Source organism: Lolium rigidum, chromosome 4 (genome assembly GCF_022539505.1).
Source record: "Lolium rigidum isolate FL_2022 chromosome 4, APGP_CSIRO_Lrig_0.1, whole genome shotgun sequence".
NCBI lineage: Eukaryota > Viridiplantae > Streptophyta > Magnoliopsida > Poales > Poaceae > Lolium > Lolium rigidum.
Genome location: NC_061511.1, coordinates 58841122 through 58863893, shown reverse-complemented (window position 1 = coordinate 58863893; position 22772 = coordinate 58841122). Strand labels below are relative to the sequence as shown.

Genomic DNA, 22772 nt, shown 5'->3' with positions numbered 1-22772 from the left:
TGTTCCGGCACCCTGCCGGGACGGGGAATTGCCCCCGGAGCCATCTCCATCGACTCCACCACCATCTTCATCGCCATCGCTGTCTCCCATGATGAGGAGGGAGTAGTTCTCCCCCGGGGCTGAGGGCTCTACCGTAGCTATGTGGTTCATCTCTCTCTCTTTGTGATATAGTTGAATATCATCTATGTGCTACTCTAGTGATGTTATTAAAGTAGTCTATTCCTCCTCCATGATGTAATGTTGACAGTGTGTGCATCATGTAGTACTTGGTATAAGCTATGATTGTGATCTCTTGTAGATTATGAAGTTAACTATTACTATGATAGTATTGATGTGATCTATTCCTCTTTTCATAGTCTGTCGGTGACGGTGTGCATGCTATGTGAGTACTCGGTATAATTGCGTTGGTCTATCATGCACTCTAAGGTTACTTAAATATGAACATCGAATGTTGTGGAGCTTGTTAACTCCGGCATTGAGGTGCTCTTGTAGCCCTACACAATTAATGGTGTTTGTCATCCAACAAGAGAGTGTAGAGTGGTTTTATTATGTGATCAATGTTGAGAGTGTCCACTAGTGAAAGTAGGATCCCTAGGCCTTGTTTCCACACATCCAATCTCCGTTTATTTACTGTTCTGTTGCATGTTTACTCGCTGCCATATTTATTTCAGATTGCTATTACCACTCATATACATCCATACCACTTGCATTTTACTATCTCTTCGCCGAACTAGTGCACCTATACATCTAACAAATGTATTAGGTGTGTTGGGGACACAAGAGACTTCTTGTATCGTAATTGCAGGGTTGCTTGAGAGGGATATCTTTGACCTCTTCCTCCCTGAGTTCGATAAAACCTTGGGTGATCCACTTAAGGGAAAACTTGCTGCTGTTCTACAAACCTCTGCTCTTGGAGGCCCAACACTGTCTACAGGAAAACAAGCCAACAGTAGACAGCAAGCTATTTTCTGGCGCCGTTGCCGGGGAGGAAAGGTAAAAGGCACTCACACTCCGGCTCCCGGCAACTAAGCTATTTTCTGGCGCCGTTGCTGAGTGCTCGAAGCTATTTCCTTTAGATCCTGCAATTGCATCTTTTTGTTTCTTTTTTTTCACTAGTTAGGCATAATGGAAAGCAACTATGAGCTTTTTAATCTATTTCCTGAGTTAAGACATGGATTGTTTAATGCGAAAATTAAAAAACCTATGGAACCTTATTTGCATGCTAGTAGTGATATTAGTATGAACGCTTTGAACACCATTGTTGCTAATGATATAGAAAGTTCTAAGCTTGGGGAAGCTGGTTTTGATGAGCATGATATTTTTAGTCCCCCAAGCATTGAGGAGAAAATTTACTTTGATGATACTTTACCTCCTATTTATGATGATTATAATGATAGTGGTCTTTTGGTGCCGCCTACTATGGAGGATAAATTTAATTATGATTATAATATGCCTCCTATATTTGATGATAGCTACTTTGTTGAATTTGCTACCACTACAATTAATAAGAATGACTATGCCTATGTGGAGAGTAATGATACTTTTATGCATGTGGCTCATGATAAGAATGTTTCATTTGATAGTTATATTGTTGAATTTGTTCATGATGCTGCTGAAAATCTTTATGAGAGAGGAAAATATGGTTGTAGAAATTTTCATGTTACTAAAACACCTCTCTATATGCTTAAAATTTTAAAGTTACTCTTGTTTTATCTTCTTATGCTTGTCACTTTGTTCTTCATGAATTTATTTGTGTACAAGATTCCTATGCATAGGAAGTGGGTTAGACTTAAATATGTTTTGAATTTGCCTCTTGATGCTCTCTTTTGCTTCAACTCTTATTTCTTGGGAGTGCATCATTAAAATTACTGAGCCCATCTTAATGGCTATAAAGAAAGCACTTCTTGGGAGATAACCCATGTTTTTATTTTGCTACTGTTTTGTTGAGTCTTGGAAGTTGTTACTACTATAGCAACCTCTCCTTATCTTTATTTTACTGCATTGTTGTGCCTAGTAAAGTCTTTGATAGTAAGGTTCATACTAGATTTGGATTACTGCGCAGAAACAGATTTCTGTCTGTCACGAATTTGGGCAAAGTTCTCTGTAAGTAACTCAGAAAAATCTGCCAATTTACGTGAGTGATCCCCAGATATGTACGCAACTTTCATTCAATTTGAGCATTTTAAAATGAGCAAGTATGGTGCCTCTAAAAAATTCGTCTTTACGGACTGTTCTGTTTTGACAGATTCTGCCTTTTATTTCGCATTGCCTCTTTTGCTGTGTTGGATGGATTTCTTTGTTCCATTAACTTTCAGAAGCTTTGGGCAATGTCCAGAAGTGTTAAGAATGATTGTGTCATCTCTGAACATGTGAATTTTTATTATGCACTAACCCTCTAATGAGTTTGTTTTGAGTTTGGTGTGGAGGAAGTTTTCAAGGGTCAAGAGAGGAGGATGATACAATATGATCCAGAAGAGTGAAAAATCTAAGCTTGGGGATGCCCCCGTGGTTCATCCCTGCATATTTCAAGAAGACTAAAGCATCTAAGCTTGGGGATGCCCAAGGCATCCCCTTCTTCATCGACAAATTATCAGGTCACCTCTAGTGAAACTATATTTTATTCCGTCACATCTTATGTGCTTTACTTGGAGCGTATGTTTGTTTTTATTTTTGTTTTTGTTTGAATAAAATCGGATCCTAGCATTCTTTGTGTGGGAGAGAGACACGCTCCGATGTTGCATATGAACACGTGTGTTCTTAGCTTTATTCTTAATGTTCATGGCAAAGGTTGAAACTGCTTCGTTAATTGTTATATGGTTGGAAACAGAAAATGCTACATGTGGTAATTGGTATAATATCTTGAATAATTTGATACTTGGCAATTGTTGTGCTGATATGGATCATGTTTAAGCTCTTGCATCATATACTTTGCACCTATTAGTGAAGAAATACATAGAGCTTGCTAAAATTTGGTTTGCATGATTGGTCTCTCTAAAGTCTAGATATTTTCTAGTAAGGGTTTGAACAACAAGGAAGACAGTGTAGAGTCTTATAATGCTTGCAATATGTTTTTATGTGAGTTTTGCTATACCGGTTCATTCTTGTGTTTGCTTCAAATAACCTTGCTAGCCTAAACCTTGTTCTGAGAGGGAATACTTCTCGTGCATCCAAATCCTTGAGCCAAAAACTATGCCACTTGTGTCCACCATACCTACCTACTACATGGTATTTCTCTGTCATTCCAAAGTAAATTGCTTGAGTGCTATCTTTAAACACTTCAAAAGTTATTACCTCTTATTTGTGTCAATGTTTTATAGCTCATGAGGAAGTATGTGGTGTTTATCTTTCAATCTTGTTGGGCAACTTTCACCAATGGACTAGTGGCTTCATCCGCTTATCCAATAATTTTGCAAAAAGAGCTGGCAATGGGGTTCCCAACCCCAATTAATTAACTTTCATAATTTTACAAAAAAGGCACTCCTCCATGGTATGTGATTGTTGGACGGCACCCGAGGATTCGGTTAGCCATGGCTTGAGAAAGCAAAGGTGGGGAGGAGTGTCATCTAAATAAAAACTAAAATATAAGGCACTCCTTCATGGTATGAGATTGTTCGCAGGCACCCGAGGATTCGGTTAGCCATGGTTTGTGAAAGCAAGGTTGGAAGGAGTGCCACCCAAAAATAAAAATCTTTCATCGGAGCCGCTCTTTGAAAGTCTGTCTGGCAAGGGGGTTAGAGTGCCCACTACCATTCGTTGACAACAACAAACACCTCTCAAAACTTTACTTTTATGCTCTCTTTATGTTTTCAAAATAAAAGCTCTAGCACAATTATAGCAATCCATGCTTCCCTCTGCGAAGGGCCTTTCTTTTACTTTTATGTTGAGTCAGTTTACCCACTTCTTTCTATCTTAGAAGCAAACACTTGTGTTAACTGTGCATTGATTCCTACATACTTGCATATTGCACATGTTATATTACTTTACATTGACAATATCCATGAGATATAAATGTTACAAGTTGAAAGCAACCGCTGAAAATTAATCTTCCTTTGTGTTGCTCCAATGCCCTTACTTTGAATCTATTGCTTTATGAGTTAACTCTTATGCAAGACTTATTGATGCTTGTCTTGAAAGTACTATTCATGAAAAGTCTTTGCTATATGATTCAGTTGTTTAATCATTGTCTTTACCATTGCTTTGAATCACTTCATTCATCTCATATGCTTTACAATAGTATGATCAAGATTATGTTGGTAGCATGTCACTTCAGAAATTATTCTTTTATCGTTTACCTACTCGAGGACGAGTAGGAACTAAGCTTGGGGATGCTGATACGTCTCCAACGTATCTATAATTTCTGATGTTCCATGCTTGTTTTATGACAATACCTACATGTTTTGTTCACACTTTATATCGTTTTGATGCGTTTTCCGGAACTAACCTATTGACGAGATGCCGAAGTGCCAGTTCCTGTTTTCTGCTGTTTTTGGTTTCAGAAATCCTGGTAAGAAATTATTCTCGGAATTGGACGAAATCAACACCCAGTATCTTATATTTCAAGGAAGCTTCCAGAGCACCGAAGAGGGGCCATAGGAGAGGCACAGGGCCACCACATGTGGTGGCGGCGCGGCCCAGGGGGGCGCGCCCCCCTGTTGTGTGGCTGCCCCGTAGCCCCTCCGACTCCGACTCTTCGCCTATTTAAGCCGTCCTGACCTAAATCTTCGACACGGATTGACGAAACTCCAGAAGGACTCCAGGGACGCCGCCGCCATCGTGAAACTCCAATTCGGGGGACAGAAGTCTCTGTTCCGGCACCCTGCCAGGATGGGGAATTTCCCCCGGAGCCATCTCCATCGACTCCACCACCATCTTCATTGCCATCGCTGTCTCCCATGATGAGGAGGGAGTAGTTCTCCCCCGGGGCTGAGGGCTCTACCGTAGCTATGTGTTTCATCTCTCTCTTTGTGATCTAGTTGAATATCATCTATGTGCTACTCTAGTGATGTTATTAAAGTAGTCTATTCCTCCTCCATGATGTAATGTTGACAGTGTGTGCATCATGTAGCACTTGGTATAAGCTATGATTGTGATCTCTTGTATATTATGAAGTTAAATATTACTATGATAGTATTGATGTGATCTATTCCTCCTTTCATAGTCCGTCGGTGACGGTGTGCATGCTATGTTAGTACTCGGTATAATTGCATTGGTCTATCATGCACTCTAAGGTTACTTAAATATGAACATCGAATGTTGTGGAGCTTGTTAACTCCGGCATTGAGGTGCTCTTGTAGCCCTACACAATTAATGGTGTTTGTCATCCAACAAGAGAGTATAGAGTGGTTTTATTATGTGATCAATGTTGAGAGTGTCCACTAGTGAAAGTAGGATCCCTAGGCCTTGTTTCCACACATCCAATCTCCGTTTATTTACTGTTCTGTTGCATGTTTACTCGCTGCCATATTTATTTCAGATTGCTATTACCACTCATATACATCCATACCACTTGCATTTTACTATCTCTTCGCCGAACTAGTGCACCTATACATCAGACAAGTGTATTAGGTGTGTTGGGGACACAAGAGACTTCTTGTATCGTAATTGCAGGGTTGCTTGAGAGGGATATCTTTGACCTCTTCCTCCCTGAGTTCGATAAAACCTTGGGTGATCCACTTAAGGGAAAACTTGCTGCTGTTCTACAAACCTCTGCTCTTGGAGGCCCAACACTGTCTACAGGAAAAGAAGCCAACAGTAGATAGCATTGTTCATATCAACGAGTAGTAAAAAAAGCTATTTTCATCTTCCATACTAAGCAAGTTTGATAGCGGTTCCGAAATATTTGGGCGAAGCCTCTTTTCATTTATACTACTTATAAAATTGTGAAACTACTTCCAACCTTTGCTTACACATACCATGGCTAACCGAATCCTCGGGTGCCGACCAAGCAATCACAAACCATGGAGGAGTGCCCTTTTCTTATAATTTTCCTATTTTCTTCCCCTATAGGAAGTTGTGGTCAAACCAGCTCTTCCTTTTTTATATAATTTTTTATGTGATAAGCAAGATGAAGCTCGCGAGTCTTTGAGTTACTTAACTAGTATGGAAGATCTATCGAGTACTTGGCATATGAACTTCGACGGGTCCAAAACAGTAGAAGGAGCTGGAGCAGGCATGATACTTGTGTCACCGCAAGGCGATAAGATGAAGTACATATTGCGGTGACGTTCCCCAACGCATCAAATAATGAGGCGGAATATGAAGCTCTGATCCATGTGATGAAGATGGCGAAAGCATGTGGTGCCACTCGTCTCAATTTTTTTTGGAGATTCTCAGCTAGTCGCACAACAAGTGATGAACAAGTGTGAAGAGGCCAATGACAGCATGATAGCATACAGAGATGCGTACAATGAACTCGAGAAAACCTTGGATGGTTGCGAAGTAAATCATGTGAGCAGGCTCAGGAATGATGAAGCCGACATTCTAGGAAACATCGGGTCACAATGTCTGCCTATACCACCCAAGAAAAAGGATAAACCCAAGAAAGCCTCGGGGGCTGATGAAGCCCCAGAACCACATATTTCTGATGAAGAGGAAGAACCAGAGGAAGTCATGATGATACAAATCCCTTGGATGCAAACATAGCTGACATATATCACGAAGAAAGAAATACCCGAAGATCCAGTGGAAGAATGAAGAGTTGTTCAACGATCTAAGGCATTTACAGTGGTCAAGGGAGAACTATACAAACGAAGCATATCGGGGGTACTACAGAGGTGTGTTACACCCGAAGAAGGACGCGCTATATTAAAGGATATACATGAAGGGATATGTGGCCACCACACAACTAGTCGAGCAATTGCAGCCAAGGCTTTTTGAGCGGGATTTTACTGGTTAATAGCCATAGAAGATGCAAAGGAAATCGTGCACACTTGTGAACCTTGTCAAAGATTTGCATCTAAACAACACTCTCCAGCAGCGGAATTAATGCCAATACCTTTGGCATGGCCTTTTGCTCAATGGGGATTAGATATGGTGGAAAAACTGCACAAGTCTTGGCCAGGAGGACACGTCTATTTGCTCGTAGCACTCGACAAATTTACCAAATGGATTAAAGCAATTCCAGTAACTTCGGCGGATGCAGTATGAGCAGTAAATTTCATCAAAGGGATACTTTTTCGGTTCGGAGTCCCCAACAGCATAGTCACGGATAATGGCAGTAACTTCACTTCTCGAGAATTCAAGAACTATTGTGAGGGTGTAGGCATCAAACTACAGTTTTCATCTGTTGCACATCCACAAATCAACGGCCAAGTTGAAAAAGTAAACAACCTCATATGCAATTGCATCAAGAAGTGTATGCTGATACCACTCGAAAAAGCAAAACACGCTTGGGTCGATGAATTACCCTCCGTGTTGTGGATCTTACAAACAACACCAAATGCAACAACTCAAGAAACTCCATTCTTCCTGGTCCATGGTGCCGAAGCAATAATTCCAATAGAAATAGAACATAATTCTCCTAGAGTTGTGGAGTATGATGAGGAGGCCTCGTAAAAAGCACTTCAGGATGATATCGATGCAGTTGATGAAGCAAGATATGTGGTGTTGTCAAGAGTAAGCGCATACCAGCAGAACCTTAAAAACTACCACAGTCGACGTTTGCGGCCCAGATCTTTCGAAGTCGGCGAACTAATTCTTCGGCTCAAGCAGGATAGCCACGAGAAGTTGGAATCACCATGGAGTGGGACCATACATCGTCACAGAAGTCATCCCGAGAGGAGCCTATCGACTAAAAGATAAGAAGAAATGCAAGGACGAAGGAAACCCGTGGAACATTGCACAAATGCGACGTTTTTACGCGTAGGAAGAGGCCAATATAGTGGAAACCATGTAAACACAAATGTACTCTAACAACTCGCAAGTTTTCGGATACACTCTTTTCCTTCTAGGGCACCGAGTGGGGCTGGAAGGTTTTTAGTGAGGCGGGCTTGCGATGCTGCAATATTGCATGGTTGAAATAAAAAATAGTGATGAAAAATGTTCTTCTTTTCTTTACAAGCAATGCTCGGGGGACTCGAACCCGCAATACACAACATAATCGACTTGGGCACACTTGACAATATATCCGCTTTGGTTTCACAAAAAACCTCGCGAAAAAACAATATTCTTATGTTACCCCAGATACGCGGGGGCTAAGAAGAAAAGTACAATACAACCAGAAGAATTTTCATTTACTCTGTAGATGTCTCGCAACATTTTACAACAAGACATGCCAATATAGCACATGAAAAAATTGTCCGCACAAGAACTCGATATTTATAACAAGATATACGACAATTTCATATACACAACATTGCATCTTGGCTCAAACCTCATGAGTTGAACAATATAAAGAATTCCTATATTAGCCTATCTATATTTTCTCTAGCAGCACGCATTTGTTGCATTGAATCATCGTATCGGTATTCTTTGAAGAAAGAGGTGTCTACTTCAAGGAGTTCATCAATCTTTTTTTCGGCGATAGGTGACAAGACCGCATTGTGCTGATGAATATTCACCCTCCTCTTCGAGGGCTTGAGAAGAACACCATCAACAACCTTGTCAAGATCCATCTTCGAGTGGTAAATCCTCAGCCAGATCAAAGAAAATTTGGCACTAGTCACCATCTGAGCCTTCACGAAGTCCTAAATATTGCACACATCATTAAACTTGTCAATGAGTTGAGTAAGATTCTTGTGTTGAGGATTGCGAGGAAACATGGCATTATAAACCATGGCCAAGGTACTATTGCAGAAATCAAGAAATTCTCGAGTCTGGGTGGGACGATCTTGAAACTGACCAATTCGGCGACAGCGAGTCTCATCCGCCCAAAAGTCAATATCGTTGGCTCTGGTAAGACAAAGAAGGCTATCAACCCGCAAGTTTACTCTCTGTTCCTCAGCAGCAGTATCCAGGAACGCACCTATGAGAGATAAAAAAGGGAATATAGTACAAGGATAAACGCAGGAGAACAACGTGAAAGTGTTAAGACAGAAATAACGTACCAGCCATATCTTGACTCGCATCAGTCATAAGGTGCAACATATAATTTTCGCGTTGAGCAGATCGAGTGGCGTTGGAAGTCGCAGTTTTTTCCAGTTCAATAGATTCTTGCATCTGACGAAGAGCAGTTTGTTCACGATCCGAGGATTTTCGCGCTTGTTCCAAGGCAGTCGTGGTTTTTTTTTCATCGACTGAAGTTGTTGTCGTAAATCGTCCATGTCCTTATTCATCGATTCGGGGCACGATGAAACGTCCAAGGAGGCATTTTCAGGAATTTTCATGGAGTGCGATGTAGCAGGGGATGTGTCGGAGCATCCAATCCCGGTATAGTTGTCAAAAATCAACTGGAAAGTACAACTTATTGGAATCAATCATCTATCAAGGCGAACTTATTCATTCATAGTCACAGTACATTCCATAAAGGAGTTTTCAAAATATGTGGATCATAAGGCGCTTACATAAAAGTTCGAGAGCAACAAAAGGCGGAAATATCTACAAAGAAAAAGGAGTACAGATTTGTCTACATGACCTCCATTTCGGCAGTGCTGGTAGAAGCGGAAGACCTTGAGTCAAGGATAGCAATGAGTTTCCTCGAGAAGAACTTGACATCTTTTATCAAGGCTTTCCACTTATCGCTGTTTAAACCCTTTGACATCAGCAACTTTAGCCCAGTCGACTTTCTCGCCACTGGCCGCCACGAGAGCAACTGTGCCTTCCAATCTTCAAGCTCGCTTGGCGATGCACCAAAGCTGGATCATGTTGTCCATGGAAGTGTCTGGCGAGTTGGCCAAACCTCGAAGGCAGCACAACCTTTGGGAAGAAATGCGGGAAGATGAGTTCAAGCGCAGTCCACGCTAACTTCAAGCAATCACGCGCTAAGACGCATTTCAGTTACAGGGCGGTGAGAGTATCCAGGAGACGATCTTTATCTAACTCCTGGTTCCTGGTATAATGTTCACCAATCTTTTCTGCTGAGGAAGAGAAACATTCTATCAATAAATATGATAACGGCATGGACACGCAAGCAAAAAGTGCAGAGAAGGGAAAGGTAGTATTACTCAAAAATCTGGGGCATTGCATCTCGAAGAGCGCAATTACATCATCTTCCCTTTGGGTGATCTCTGCTTCTTTTTCACTCAAGGCATTTTTGGCGACATGAAGTCTTTTTCGAAGATCTTCCACACCAGCAGCTTCCTTTTCAGCCTTTTTGCGAGCCTTCTCGCTGGCCTCAAGTTTTTTCTCCAAGACATTGGCGCGCTCCTCAGCAAGACACAAACGCCTTTGAATAGAAAGAAGGGATAAGGATACAAGATAAATAAAAAACATATATAGTGTTATGTGCAATAAAAGTTTACCCCTCAGAGAATCAGCTTCATTGCGGAACCCGATAAAACGAGAGCCTATATCGACCATCTCCTTCATCAAGGGCTGCAAAAATAGTCGACAAGGAAAAATACAATATAAAAAGTTAGAACTTTCCCGAGTAAACAAAGAAAATGACAAGAAAGGAAAAGAAATCTCACATCATCAAGGAGAGGTGTCAATAAGCTCCCAGTGATAATTTGTTCTTTTCCAGACGCGCCCGTTCTAGCTTTTTTCTTCTTCTTCAACGCTCGGGGGCTGTGTACTGGTGCCGAAGCTTCGGGAGCAACATGTGTTGGAACCGAAGATTCTGGGGCAACATGTGGTTCCTCGGAAAGAACCAGCGTATGGGATGTGCTCGTGTTTGCTGGCCTAGGAGCTTCGAGTTCCAACAATTCTTCGTCATCTCTCTCCACACATCATCATTTTCAGTACACAAAATAAAATACAAGTCAAGGTTGGGTGAAGAAAAAAGATAGACTTGCGAGCTGACGTCTCCAGCAGAAGTGAAGGGGTCGAAGTTTTCTTGTCCTTCGGGAGTAGATTCTTCGGCGACTGGTTCAGATAGTTTGGATTAACCGGAATCTTCTTCGTCCGGATTTCTCTTCCTCTTGCGCTTATCTGGGGAAGCCGCAGGAGAAGGAGAGTTTGAATGGGAGGAGCCAGAAACTTGTTCTGACTCCAAAATTCTGTCAGAGGAACCCACACTCTTTTTAGATTCTGCGGGTTCGCTCTCGAGAAAGGAAGTTTCTTGCAAATCATCATTAACGATGGCTCGCTCAGTTATATCTCCACCTTCGGGAAGGGGAGGAAGAGAAGAAAGAGACTAGTATTCCTGCATAAAGAAAAAGCGAGTTAGTAAGCGCAAATTTATTGGACTAGTAAGAAGAACGGTGTAACTCGAGGAAAAGTAACTTACAGCTGGAAGGGCATGGACACCACGGAATGGTTCCGTGCGACAGGAGGAGGAGGGAGCTTCACTTTTCTTGCTCAAAGAGGTGAAGCGGTGTACTAGCTTTTCCAAGTCCTTCAAGGAAAGATATTTGGAAACCCTATTAGCATCTTCAGCACCCGAATACAGCCAAAGAGGATTCTTTCGAGCCTGAAGAGGTTGTACTCGAATCCGCGGGAAATGTGCAATAATCTCCACTCCCGATAGTACCTCCCCCTTAGTGTTCTCCAGCTCCTGGATACGAGCATTTAGGGACTCGGTAGCCGCTACTTCTTCGGCTGTGGCTTCTGCGTCCCAGGACTTGCGCCTCTGAATGTCTCCCGGCGAGTCAAAAGGGGCAATTCCATATTCTTGCGCATCCGAAGATTCATCCTTGACGTAGAGCCATTTCTTGCGCCAGCCTTGGACAGAGTCGGCGGATTTGAAGTCAAAATATCCGGCTTCTGTTCGAACACAGATGCAAACACCACCTACATTGTAGATGGTGTTCTTCGAGTTGTTGCGGCGGAGGTAGAAAATGCGCTTCCACATGCCCCAGTGGGGTGGATGCCAAGGAAACACTCGCATAGAGTGATGAAGATAGAGATGTGGAGGATAGAATTGGGTGTCAACTGATGAAGCTAAATTCTGTAAATAAAAAGGATATCCCGGAGAAATTCATGGAGGGTAACAGATAATCCTCGGATGAGAAAGTCAGTGAAGGTTACTCGGAAACCTTGAGGAGGATGGGGAGTACTTTCATCCCCTGGCATCCGCATGGCTTCATTCTTGAACAGGACCAAGTTCTTGAGCATGCGACAGTCTTGCGTGGAGATCTTAGATCTCTCCCATCTGGAGATCTTCTTCTTCTCCACGCGTTCTCCGGTACCAGGGGCGGCGTCTCTGGTGAGCTTGGTCCGGGGCGGCGTGGTGTCGAAGCGGAGGAGGAAGAGGAAGCTTAGCGCAGGAGGTTCTCAAGGAGGGAGAAAGCTAGGGCAATGGAGATATGAAAATGGTTGTGCAGCGTAGCGAAGGGCAAAATTGAGCCCAGGGGTAAGAATTTATAACCAGGCAGACGATGAAGCTCGACCATTGGATGAAGGCGGGAAGATCTTAAACCCAACACGTGGTTGCTTGGTAAAAAGCCTCTACGGTTTATTTTGGACGTGAGAAAGTTACTACGCGCGTGCCGGGAATGTCGGAGGACGTGTATGCCCCACTTGCGCGACGTGGGAGAAGAGCAGAAATTTTGGACCCACCAAATAGTGGTACGTCAGAAGTCGTGTCCTCCCAAGGTGGTCACACATGGTTTTCTTCAGCATCTACGTCATGGTGATAAAAATCTTCGAGTTGCTGGAATAATATATAGTCAGAAGTAAAGTTCGAGAGCCTATGTCCAGCTGCAAGCACCTGTTCATATGCTCAGGGGCTACTATTATCAGCAGTACTGAAAACACTCCTGATAAGATGATGTGATGGTGATAAAAATATAGAGTTTCTTAAATAATAGAAGTTGAGCCTACAACCAAGTGCAAACACTCGGCTGTAGCCTCGGGGGATGCTCCTATTGGGAGCGTTGGTCGCGCACCCAATGAAATATAGAGGAAAAAAGAAAGAGAAACAAATGACAAGACAATATAGAGTCGAAGCCGGAGAATTTTTACGTACATCTTCGAGACGCATAACTCGTCATGTACTTCCATCCGGAGGTCAAGATATTGTTCCATATAAACATGTCATCCTGAAGAAATGAAGAATTCTATCAACCACACAAAGGCACTCGATAATATATTCTCAGAACGCGTCCGCCGCGATAAAAAATCTAAATGCCGTGACTCAAAAGAGAGTTCGCAAAGATAAGACCCCATGATCTGTCCCGTGTGGCGTGGTATAACACATGAATGCGCTCTCCCACTTTACCCACATCAACATATGTGAAGAAAAATCCTAACGGACGCATTGGGTAGTCGATAAAATAAGCTGGAATTTGATTCACGATATGTCCTGAAGCGGCACGTATTGAATTACATCAATATTCCAGGTTCGAGTCCAGGGACTTGAGCTTGAAGTAGGTTTATGCGGGTTTACCACGAGAGAAATTAACTGGTACCTGACCCGTCAGATGAACCAGCCTCACTTACCATTATCCTTGTGCAAAATAGATATTGAGAAAAACACGAATGCTACTCGAAAGTCTTATTAAATAGATAGATGGCGGAGATTTTAATCGACTGTATGATTCAAAGAAATTCTTGGGAGCTACTGACATAGGTATTCCTACCAGGCATGCCGAATAAAGTAACCTGGGTCTACGGAAAGTCATGAAGCCCATGGATTCGAAGCTTTGGAGGCCCAGAAGGTGGAAGGCTTTCGAGTTAGGAAAGTATAGTTGTAATAGGAAACTTGTATCAATATAGGAAAAGCCCAATGCGGCTCGACAGTTTGTAACTCATACGACACGGAAAGGGCTCGACAGTTTGTAACTCATACGACACGGAAAGGCCTCTGCTTCGCCTCCACTACAAGGAAACCCCCTCTCTAGCAATACATAGTCTGCAATGAATTAAATATGTGTTGCATTTTTTTTGCATAGATACATATATATCTGTTGCCGGCCATATCCGTGGTCCGCTGTACAGATTGCAACTGATATGATGCGTTGTGGTTGCCGGCCATATCCGTGGTCCGCTGTACAGATTGCAACTGATATGATGCGTTGTGGTTCATGTGTTGCAACTTCATTACGCTTTTTGCATAGGGCCCCCATGAGTACGTATTAAATCTACTGTAGTTGTCAGTTTCTTCTATACAACAGACCAATTTTTCGAAAACAGAAAAAAATATCACTTGGGCAGAGATTGAACCCGGGACGTGCATTAAGATACTAAGCCTAGGCTTGTGACCATCTCCGCTAGGGGCATGTTTACGATCAGATTTACAAAGAGATTGTATTTATTCATTTTGTGACTACTTCTGTATGGCAGATCGGATAGATCTGTGGGTCCTAGGCACATCAGGTCTGTATCGGGAGAATCCAACCGAGTTCATTAGGTCTCAGCCATCAGCTCCCAATACGTCTTCTTCCATTAGGTCGTTGCAGCTGCATCTATCCTGTGGCGGCAACGCCGGCGCAACTTCACCGAGTTTGCGCCATCCTCTCCTGATACCTCCTCCTAATTCAATCGGTCCGCATCTATAGCCGGCCGGTGTCGACAACGCCCCTGCAAGTCATCAGGTCAGAAGCCTCTGCCCCGATTCATCCTCTTTCTCCTGATCGCTCCGCCCCTAGTCCGATTCTCTAACTCAATTCGTACAGGTCTCACCCCAGGCACATCAGGCAGGTGTCTCCAGGTCCCAAAACGAGTTCATTAGGTCAGCAGACATCCAACAATCTTTGTTCTGAATTGATTCACTGGTGAGTGAAAAGATAAGGGGCTTTTAGCATTAACAAATGAGTTACTTTAATTAGAATTTCAGTACTACTTAATTATTATCGATGGGCTTATTGTCTTTGAATTTTATTCTCACCTGTGACTACCTTAGCATTCAGTGCCAAGATGAATCCTGATAAGTTATCATGTCTAATTGTTTTACTAAGCATGCCAATATTTGTTTCTTCTGACTTACTGAGTCAATATGGATAATTAGACTACTCTGTTTCATGATTTGGACAAGTTCTTTCACACGTGCCCTCTTCTTCTCCATATATTTTAATTAAACATGATATCTCTAAATTTATTTGGTTGCTACATAAGGCTTCTAGAGATTGTATACTGTAATTTATGTAATTGCTCTGTATTGTTTCGACAGAATAGCTGGCATCTTTCTAGTGGATTGTATTTGGTTAGATACTCGCAGAACACAACGTAACAACAAGTTTTCAATGTATGTTGTCAAATAAATTGCATTCAAATGAACTGCAACTGAAGCTCATACATGCTACTGATCTCTTTATGCAGTGTGGAATGGATTTAGACGCCATCAAGTTGTTGTTGCGTTATCCTCGAGGGACTACAGAGCACTTAGCTGGCGTAGATGGATTTCTGGAATTTGCATATAAAGATAAGCTCGAAGATACAAAGATCTCTTGTCCATGTGAAGATTGCGTAACGTGCCCTGTTCTTCTCCATATATTTTAATTAAACATGATATCTCTAAATTTATTTGGTTGCTACATAAGGCTTCTAGAGATTGTATACTGTAATTTATGTAATTGCTCTGTATTGTTTCGACAGAATAGCTGGCATCTTTCTAGTGGATTGTATTTGGTTAGATACTCGCAGAACACAACGTAACAACAAGTTTTCAATGTATGTTGTCAAATAAATTGCATTCAAATGAACTGCAACTGAAGCTCATACATGCTACTGATCTCTTTATGCAGTGTGGAATGGATTTAGACGCCATCAAGTTGTTGTTGCATTATCCTCGAGGGACTACAGAGCACTTAGCTGGCGTAGATGGATTTCTGGAATTTGCATATAAAGATAAGCTCGAAGATACAAAGATCTCTTGTCCATGTGAAGATTGCGTGCACACTATAATAACTACTATACTATTTGGGAACAAACATCTTTTTTGTAAGAATTTTGAGGTATGCTGAGAATTAATGTGGAGCTGACACGTTTGCACTTTATACTTTAGATTTCTGCTGGGTTTGAAATGTGCGCACTTTCGGTGCTTCCTACAAATTTTAAGAGGCGCTTGGATTCTGTGTGGTACCCCTTCATGTGCGTTTGATTTTTTTCTGTGTGCGTGTAGCAGCCTAGAGCTGGACCCGCAAGTTTCAGTGCGGTCAAAGCGGCGCCCATGATTCCACGACGCTTAATTGCATCTGGTTCATTCTCTCGCCCCCATCTCTCCCATCTGTTCTCTTTCTAGGCACCGCCGACGCCATCGTCCACCAGGACCGGCGAGCGGCGAGCGGGACCTCCGTTGACGGGACAAGCCAGCAGCGCAGTGGAGAAGCCCCGCGTACATATCTCCATTGCGAGCAGATGGCGGCGCGGAGGCCTCAGAGCTCCCTCCTCTCCCACCCGAAACATTGCCGGAGCCTACACGGCCGTCCTCGTGGTATCCCACTATGCCATGTCTCTTGCCCCATGCCCAAGCCTCCTGCCCTGGTCTCCTCCCCGTCCCGATTCCCCCAGATGTGGAGGTTGACTAGCTGTGGGGAACACCGAGAGCCCTCGCCGACGTTTTCAATGCTGATGTGGAGGTTTGTGCGCGGAGTCTTCGCCCGCGGCCGTCTGCCACGGGCACGGGCCGATGCGCCGCCATCCCGTGACAGGAGGAGCACCGCCTGGGCGTCGCTCAGCGTCGGAGGGATGGAGGCCGAGGAGTGCCACAGTCTGCGTGCCGGAGGGTTTCGCGAGGCCGGCCGTTGGCCTCCATGGCCATGAGCCGATTGTTTAGCTCCATCTTCATGGACCTCCTCCTCCCTCGAGCGGCCCTTCACGGGCCTCCTACTCCCTCGAGCGGCCACCCAACCCCACCTTTTTCAGTCCCAATTCTCCCCGCCGCGAGGCGGTCGTGGACTGAGTCGGCTGCTCCCGGACGCCGGGGACAGAATCCCCTGCCGCGGCTTCCCCGCCGTAATTACCTCACATGGATGGCAGCCCTGGACGGCAGCAGTCCCGCTGCCTACTCACTTTGCTTCTCCACATATCTGCTTTTATTTTCTCCTCCGATCTCCTGGGTGTAGACTGTAGACTGTAGATCCGGCCCTGATTCACGCCCTCCGTTCATCTTCTTTGTCTTGCATCTTCATCAATATTTTCTTCGCGTGGCCATCTTGAGGGTAAGCCCTTCTGCGTGAATTCTGTTTTTCTACATTCAGCTTATGATCGGTGTGTTGTTTGGCCCCTGTTGAATTGTCTCCTTTAGGTTGGCGTCCTCCCCTATCGAGCCGGACAGCCCTGGAGACGGAGTATTGTAGGACGGTTAGGCCTCTTGTCGTTGGACGACAAAGGCGGTGCAGATCCCCTGCTCCGGGGCGGGCTGCTTTTTTCTGCGCCACCTTCGCGCTTACTTGAGGTGAGGTGATTTTTTTTCTTGATGGCCTGTACTTCCTGTTGGGGATTCATGATACTTTGTTCATAGCTTTGATAAAATTGCTTGAGAAAATCTGTCCTACGAAGATGGTACATGAGAAGCAGCTCTGCTTCATAGATGAACATTACTCATGCGTGTAGATTCGACATTGATAACAATTGTTACCTTGGATGCATTCACTGTTAGCCTCAGAACATGTTTATGTCTAACTGGCACAACCTTTTGAAATATGACAGTCTTTATGGCTTATGGACTTCAGGATGATAAACACATGAAAATCTCAGACATGATTCTGCACTGCAGGTATACTTTTTTTAAAATTTTAATAGCTACTGTCATATTTGTACTCCTAAAATTAATTCTTGAGCAATGTATTTCCAGGCTGCATATTGTGTCGGTGGGCATTCAGGAAACTGGCAAGTTATTCAGAACTCAATTCTTGGATGTTACTTGCGTCGTCCTACTCTGGTATGGCAACCACCTACATAGCAGTTTATATCAGCAAAACGAACACAATCAAATTTAATAAGCATAAGTTGCTAACAAGCTAATGGTCATACGGTGGTTTTGTACGCTATTTACGCCCATCAACAGAATCGGCATCATGGAGCTCCATACATCCACATGCTCTTCGTCAGCCAGAGCCCATGGCCCAGTTTAGTCTTTCCCCCAGATCATTTTCAGATCCACCTTTAAGTTATACAACCAATGGTAACGTTTCAACTGCAAAATGACCACATTATCTCACTGTAAGAAATATCTGCATTTTTAAATATGGAGTGATCACATTATTATTAATCTATAAAGCCTCTCCAGGTAAAGTTATACACAACTAAGGGACCATATCATCAACTAGATCAAGACAAGACTGAATTCGTTGGAGCCAACGTTATGGTCAGGAAGCATACCATCTTTCTTCCCAATGTTCTCCACTACTATGCATGGATGCTGCACTGGAGTTGCCTGATATGTATTGAGATGGTACGCAGGAGCATGCTTGAAGCCCAGTGAGAAGAAATGAGAAAATTTCTCAGGAGGGAGAACATGCTTGAATATTGCCGTGTAAGTCTTCTTTCAGATACAGTGTACACATGGATTTGGGTGAGTACACACTGCGTCTTTCTTTCTCAAATTGTGCTTGCTTGAACGTTGTTTGCTGGCTTTGGCAGCTTTTGTCCATGGCTTCCATGCGTGTGTGCACATGAATTGGGGTGAGTACACACTACACCTTTCTTTCCCAAATTGTGGTAGCTTGGACATTGTTTGCTGGCTTCGGCTGCTATCGCCCATGGCTTCCATGCGTGCAACCGTACCAGTCGCTCTGTCCGGTGGTGTAATCGAAGACAGTGTGCACAACAAGTCAACAACTAGCTAAACTGATATGCTAATTAAAGTAATATGGTTCTGCTAACTTTTCTATGTGCTAATGTAATTAATCTTCCAAAGGGAAGTATGAAAGAAACAAAAGAATAAACTATAAAGAGGAAAGGCATATGATCCAGAGCCTTCTAAGGCGTGAACATGACAGTTGCCGGTTCTACCGCCACATTGCCTAGCTAGCCATGAACAACTACTAATTCCAATTATTATTCATGCCCGATGTTGAAGTTCAAGATGCACCTCTATTTATGTCCGACCAATTCCAGGGTGAGGGATTTTCCTACCAGTTCAATATGTCCAAAGTGAAGAAAGAAAAGAGAAGTGAGAAATGCGCAAACGTACACTTTCAATTGCCATGGTCTGCTGAATTGATTAATTTGTTGGAAGGTAAGGTTCTTCAGATGAATCGTTCCCAAATGTAATTGCATTATGTATTCTTCTCACAATATTTTAGGTTCAACTTGCAAAATATTATTCAGCATGATTGTAAGAAACTTATATGTTGGAAAGCTGCTCATGAAAAGATAATCGAATTAACTGTTGGGAAATTTCAATTGCAGGTTTATAAAAAATAGAGATTAATCATAACAAATACTTTTTAATCCAAGAGTACCTAGGAAGTGTAATTATGCCATGTGATATATCACAATTTTTTAATAATTTTTTTAGCCAGAATATTAGCGAATCAGAATTGCCTGTAGTGGAGTAGTATGAATTAACAATATATTAGCAACCAGGTTTCTGACATGTTCACTGAATTGCATGTTTTGTAATTGCAGGTCAACCAATGTTAATTATTGTTATCGACCTTCTTGCTATCGTTTTAGTGGCTCTTAATATTGGTGATGTAAGACGACCTCCTTGCACACTTCAAAGTTCATTTTTGCTTATACCAAGTGGGTCAGACTAACTAAAGGGTGGTTTTTCTTTGTTCTACTGTGGTAATACATCCGAGCGGAATGTATAACTCTGAACTTTTATAGCCAAGCGATTTCTTTTTTTCACCTTCAAAATGGCAGTGTAGTTCTAGATGTAGTAAAAAAAATATTCTTGGAACACTTTTGCTCAATTCACCTCTTACAGATTGATGCCATTTTGCAAGATTGTTCAATGGCAATTGCCCAAACCATTTGTATGTAGAAAATGCAACTCTCTGTTCTTCCTTTATTGTAACTAGCTAGCTAGATCAATTTATTATATCTCTGTTCTTCTTTTACTGATAACTAACTAGATCAGTAAATTATATTCACATATATCTCCCAAATTAACACTGCATGCATATCTTCCAAATGTGTTAACAATGAAGTAAATCAGTTCAAGTAAGTAAGGAAGAGGAGAGATACAAAAGGAGAGAATGAAGATAGATATGTCAAAACCTTTTGTTTTTGTTCTTGGATCCAGATCCTTTTCTTTTCTTGATGTCTTTTTCCTTATGAATTGTAGATCCAGTTCTTGTTAATTTACATTTTGTTCCATGCCGCCTCCTCCCACCAGCTATAGAGAAGTCCACCCTATATGGAGAGTATGGAGCATACAGAGCTATAGAGAAAACAAATGCTACTGCAATTTCTTGGGCTAGCTTGCCTCCTGAAACCTGAATTGCTTTGAGATATGATTGAAGGATTTGGCTTTCCCAATGGTCTTTGGTTGGTTATTCAGTACTCTTGGATTTATTAGTTATGTTTCCTCAACACAAACATTAGATTACTATAGTGAACTGCGACATACTCACAGTTCAGGTAAGAAATTGATATTTATTTTGTATCTGTTAATACACGTGTTGTAGCTATTTGAGTTTGAGTGGTTTGGATAGATGGAACGGTAGGTTTTCATTGTTGTAGTAGATATTTGAGTTTGAGTGTATGCAGTCCTGCTGATAGGCAAGCAGCTGCCTGTTGCTGCGCCAGCCACACCATATTGGTTCCTCTCCATCAGGGCCCCTCCATTAAGGGATGAGTGTACTCATTTTTAGATCAGAGAATTGGAAAAGGACCAAACATAGTGTACCAATGTGTTGATAACTTATTTGTCTAAGGTTGATAGATTTCTTAGAACTCTTTGTTGGTTTTTTAGTCTTTATCATCTAGCAATAATTTCCATGTCACTGGTCATGGCCTTTTAAGTTTATAACTGTCGTTCGCCATGGCAGCGGCGGTGGTGACGTTCAGCTTATTTTGGGAGCTGAACCCGAATAAGATGTGGCCAGGAAGTGGATCTACCACAACGGTAAAAAAAAAAAAGCTCAGCCAAACGTGTCAATAAATGTCCATCTCACCAGACACGAGGCCACACACAGCATACAACAAGCCATCGATCACCCATCACTCAATACCAACCTTTCACCGCAACCATCTACAGACCAGTAATAGTGTATTAGTGTATGTATAAATGTCACACAAAAATAAACCAACAAATACACCATGCCTTTAAATAGCAAGAACAAACATAATTCCCAAAAGAAAAATACTAAAATGCACATTCATTTAGCACTACCAGAAATCACCATCACTCGGCCACACATGGCGCGGCGTGCCGCCGCGCCCCTTCTTTGCTAGTACTATCAAGAGATGATGTTCGTGGCCACTTGGTGTGCAATGGAATGCTTCAGAGTTATGATAAATGGGTTTTCCATGGTGAGTCAATATCTGAACAACCAGCTCAGCAACCACAACCTCGCAATGAAGGAATGAATGCTAACATGCACCAATTAATTAATGATGCACTTAGGCAAGTATATGATGATGTGCCTATGGCAGACAATACAGATTTGCCAAATCCACTTTCACATGGACCAAACATAGAAGCACAAAACTTCTACAAATTGATTAAAGACTCACAGAAACCTTTGTGGCCAGGATGTGAATTATCTCAGTTATCCTTACTTGTTCTTTTGTTTAATATAAAATCCATGAACAAATGGTCTGATAAATCATTTGGAGATCTACTTGATATTTTGCACATGGCTATTCCGAATGGAAAGGAACTTCCCCAGAATTTTTACGAGTCTAAGAAGATTGTTTCGAAGTTTGGCCTTGGTTATGAAAAAATTCATGCATGCCCAAATAATTGCCAGTTGTTCTGGAAAGATAAAGCAGATGATGATTTTTGCTCTATCTGCAAGGCTTCTAGATGGAAAGATAAACTACCCGAAACCAAGTTAACCAAAAAGGAAAGAAAGAAGGCAATCCCAAGCAAAGTTTTAAGATACTTTCCAATCAAGGAGAGGCTGAAAAGGTTGTTCATGTGCAAAGAAACAGCAGCTTTAGCGCGATGGCACGATGAAGAGCGCATCAAGCAGGATGGCGTGCTACGGCATCCAGCTGATTCCCAGGCATGGAAGCATTTTGATGAAAAGACAGGATTTGATTCTGATGCCCGTAATATTCGGTTTGGTCTGGCTACTGATGGTTTTAATCCATATGGGATGATGAGCTCTAGTTATAGTTGTTGGCCGGTTGTCTTAGTCATGTATAACCTGCCTCCATGGCTATGCATGAAGGAATCTTACCTTTCATTATCTTTAATAATTCCTGGATCTAAGAGCCCCGGGGATAATATTCATGTCTTTCTACAACCCCTTTTAGAAGATTTGAAAGATCTATTTCTGAATGGCATTTCCGTTTATGATGCATCCAAAAATGAAACCTTTCCTCTGAAAGCAGCTTTGTTGTGGACTATAAATGACTTACCGGCCTTCGGAATGCTGGCTTCATATATGGTGCATGGAGAATTTGCATGTCCACCTTGTGGTGCAAATGTATGGACCAAGCGCCTGAAACATGGGAAAAAATATTGTTTTATGGGTCACCAACGATTTCTGCCACCTGGTCATGAATTCCGTAATGATGCTTCTTCTTTTGATGGAAAAACGGAGCATGGAACAGAGCCTGAAACTTATTATGGGCGCCCCGTATTAGATGACATAGCTTCTATTAGTGATTTTACAAAGTCAGAAACTTACAAGGGCAAAAGCAGTCTATTCACATTACCTTATTGGAACACT

At 42.4% G+C, this 22772-nt stretch overlaps 2 long non-coding RNA genes across 2 annotated transcripts; both read left to right on the top strand.

The window, feature by feature from the left end:
- Nucleotides 1–17632: 17632 nt before the first annotated feature.
- LOC124650234 lies at nucleotides 17633–18435 on the top strand. Its single transcript, XR_006986921.1, has 4 exons — nucleotides 17633–17692; nucleotides 17771–17857; nucleotides 17984–18100; nucleotides 18206–18435. It is a non-coding gene; the product is annotated as an uncharacterized LOC124650234 (long non-coding RNA).
- A 321-nt stretch (nucleotides 18436–18756) lies between these two features.
- Nucleotides 18757–20631, top strand: LOC124650233. The gene is made up of 3 exons (XR_006986920.1): nucleotides 18757–19156; nucleotides 19549–19616; nucleotides 20264–20631. It is a non-coding gene; the product is annotated as an uncharacterized LOC124650233 (long non-coding RNA).
- Nucleotides 20632–22772: the final 2141 nt, after the last annotated feature.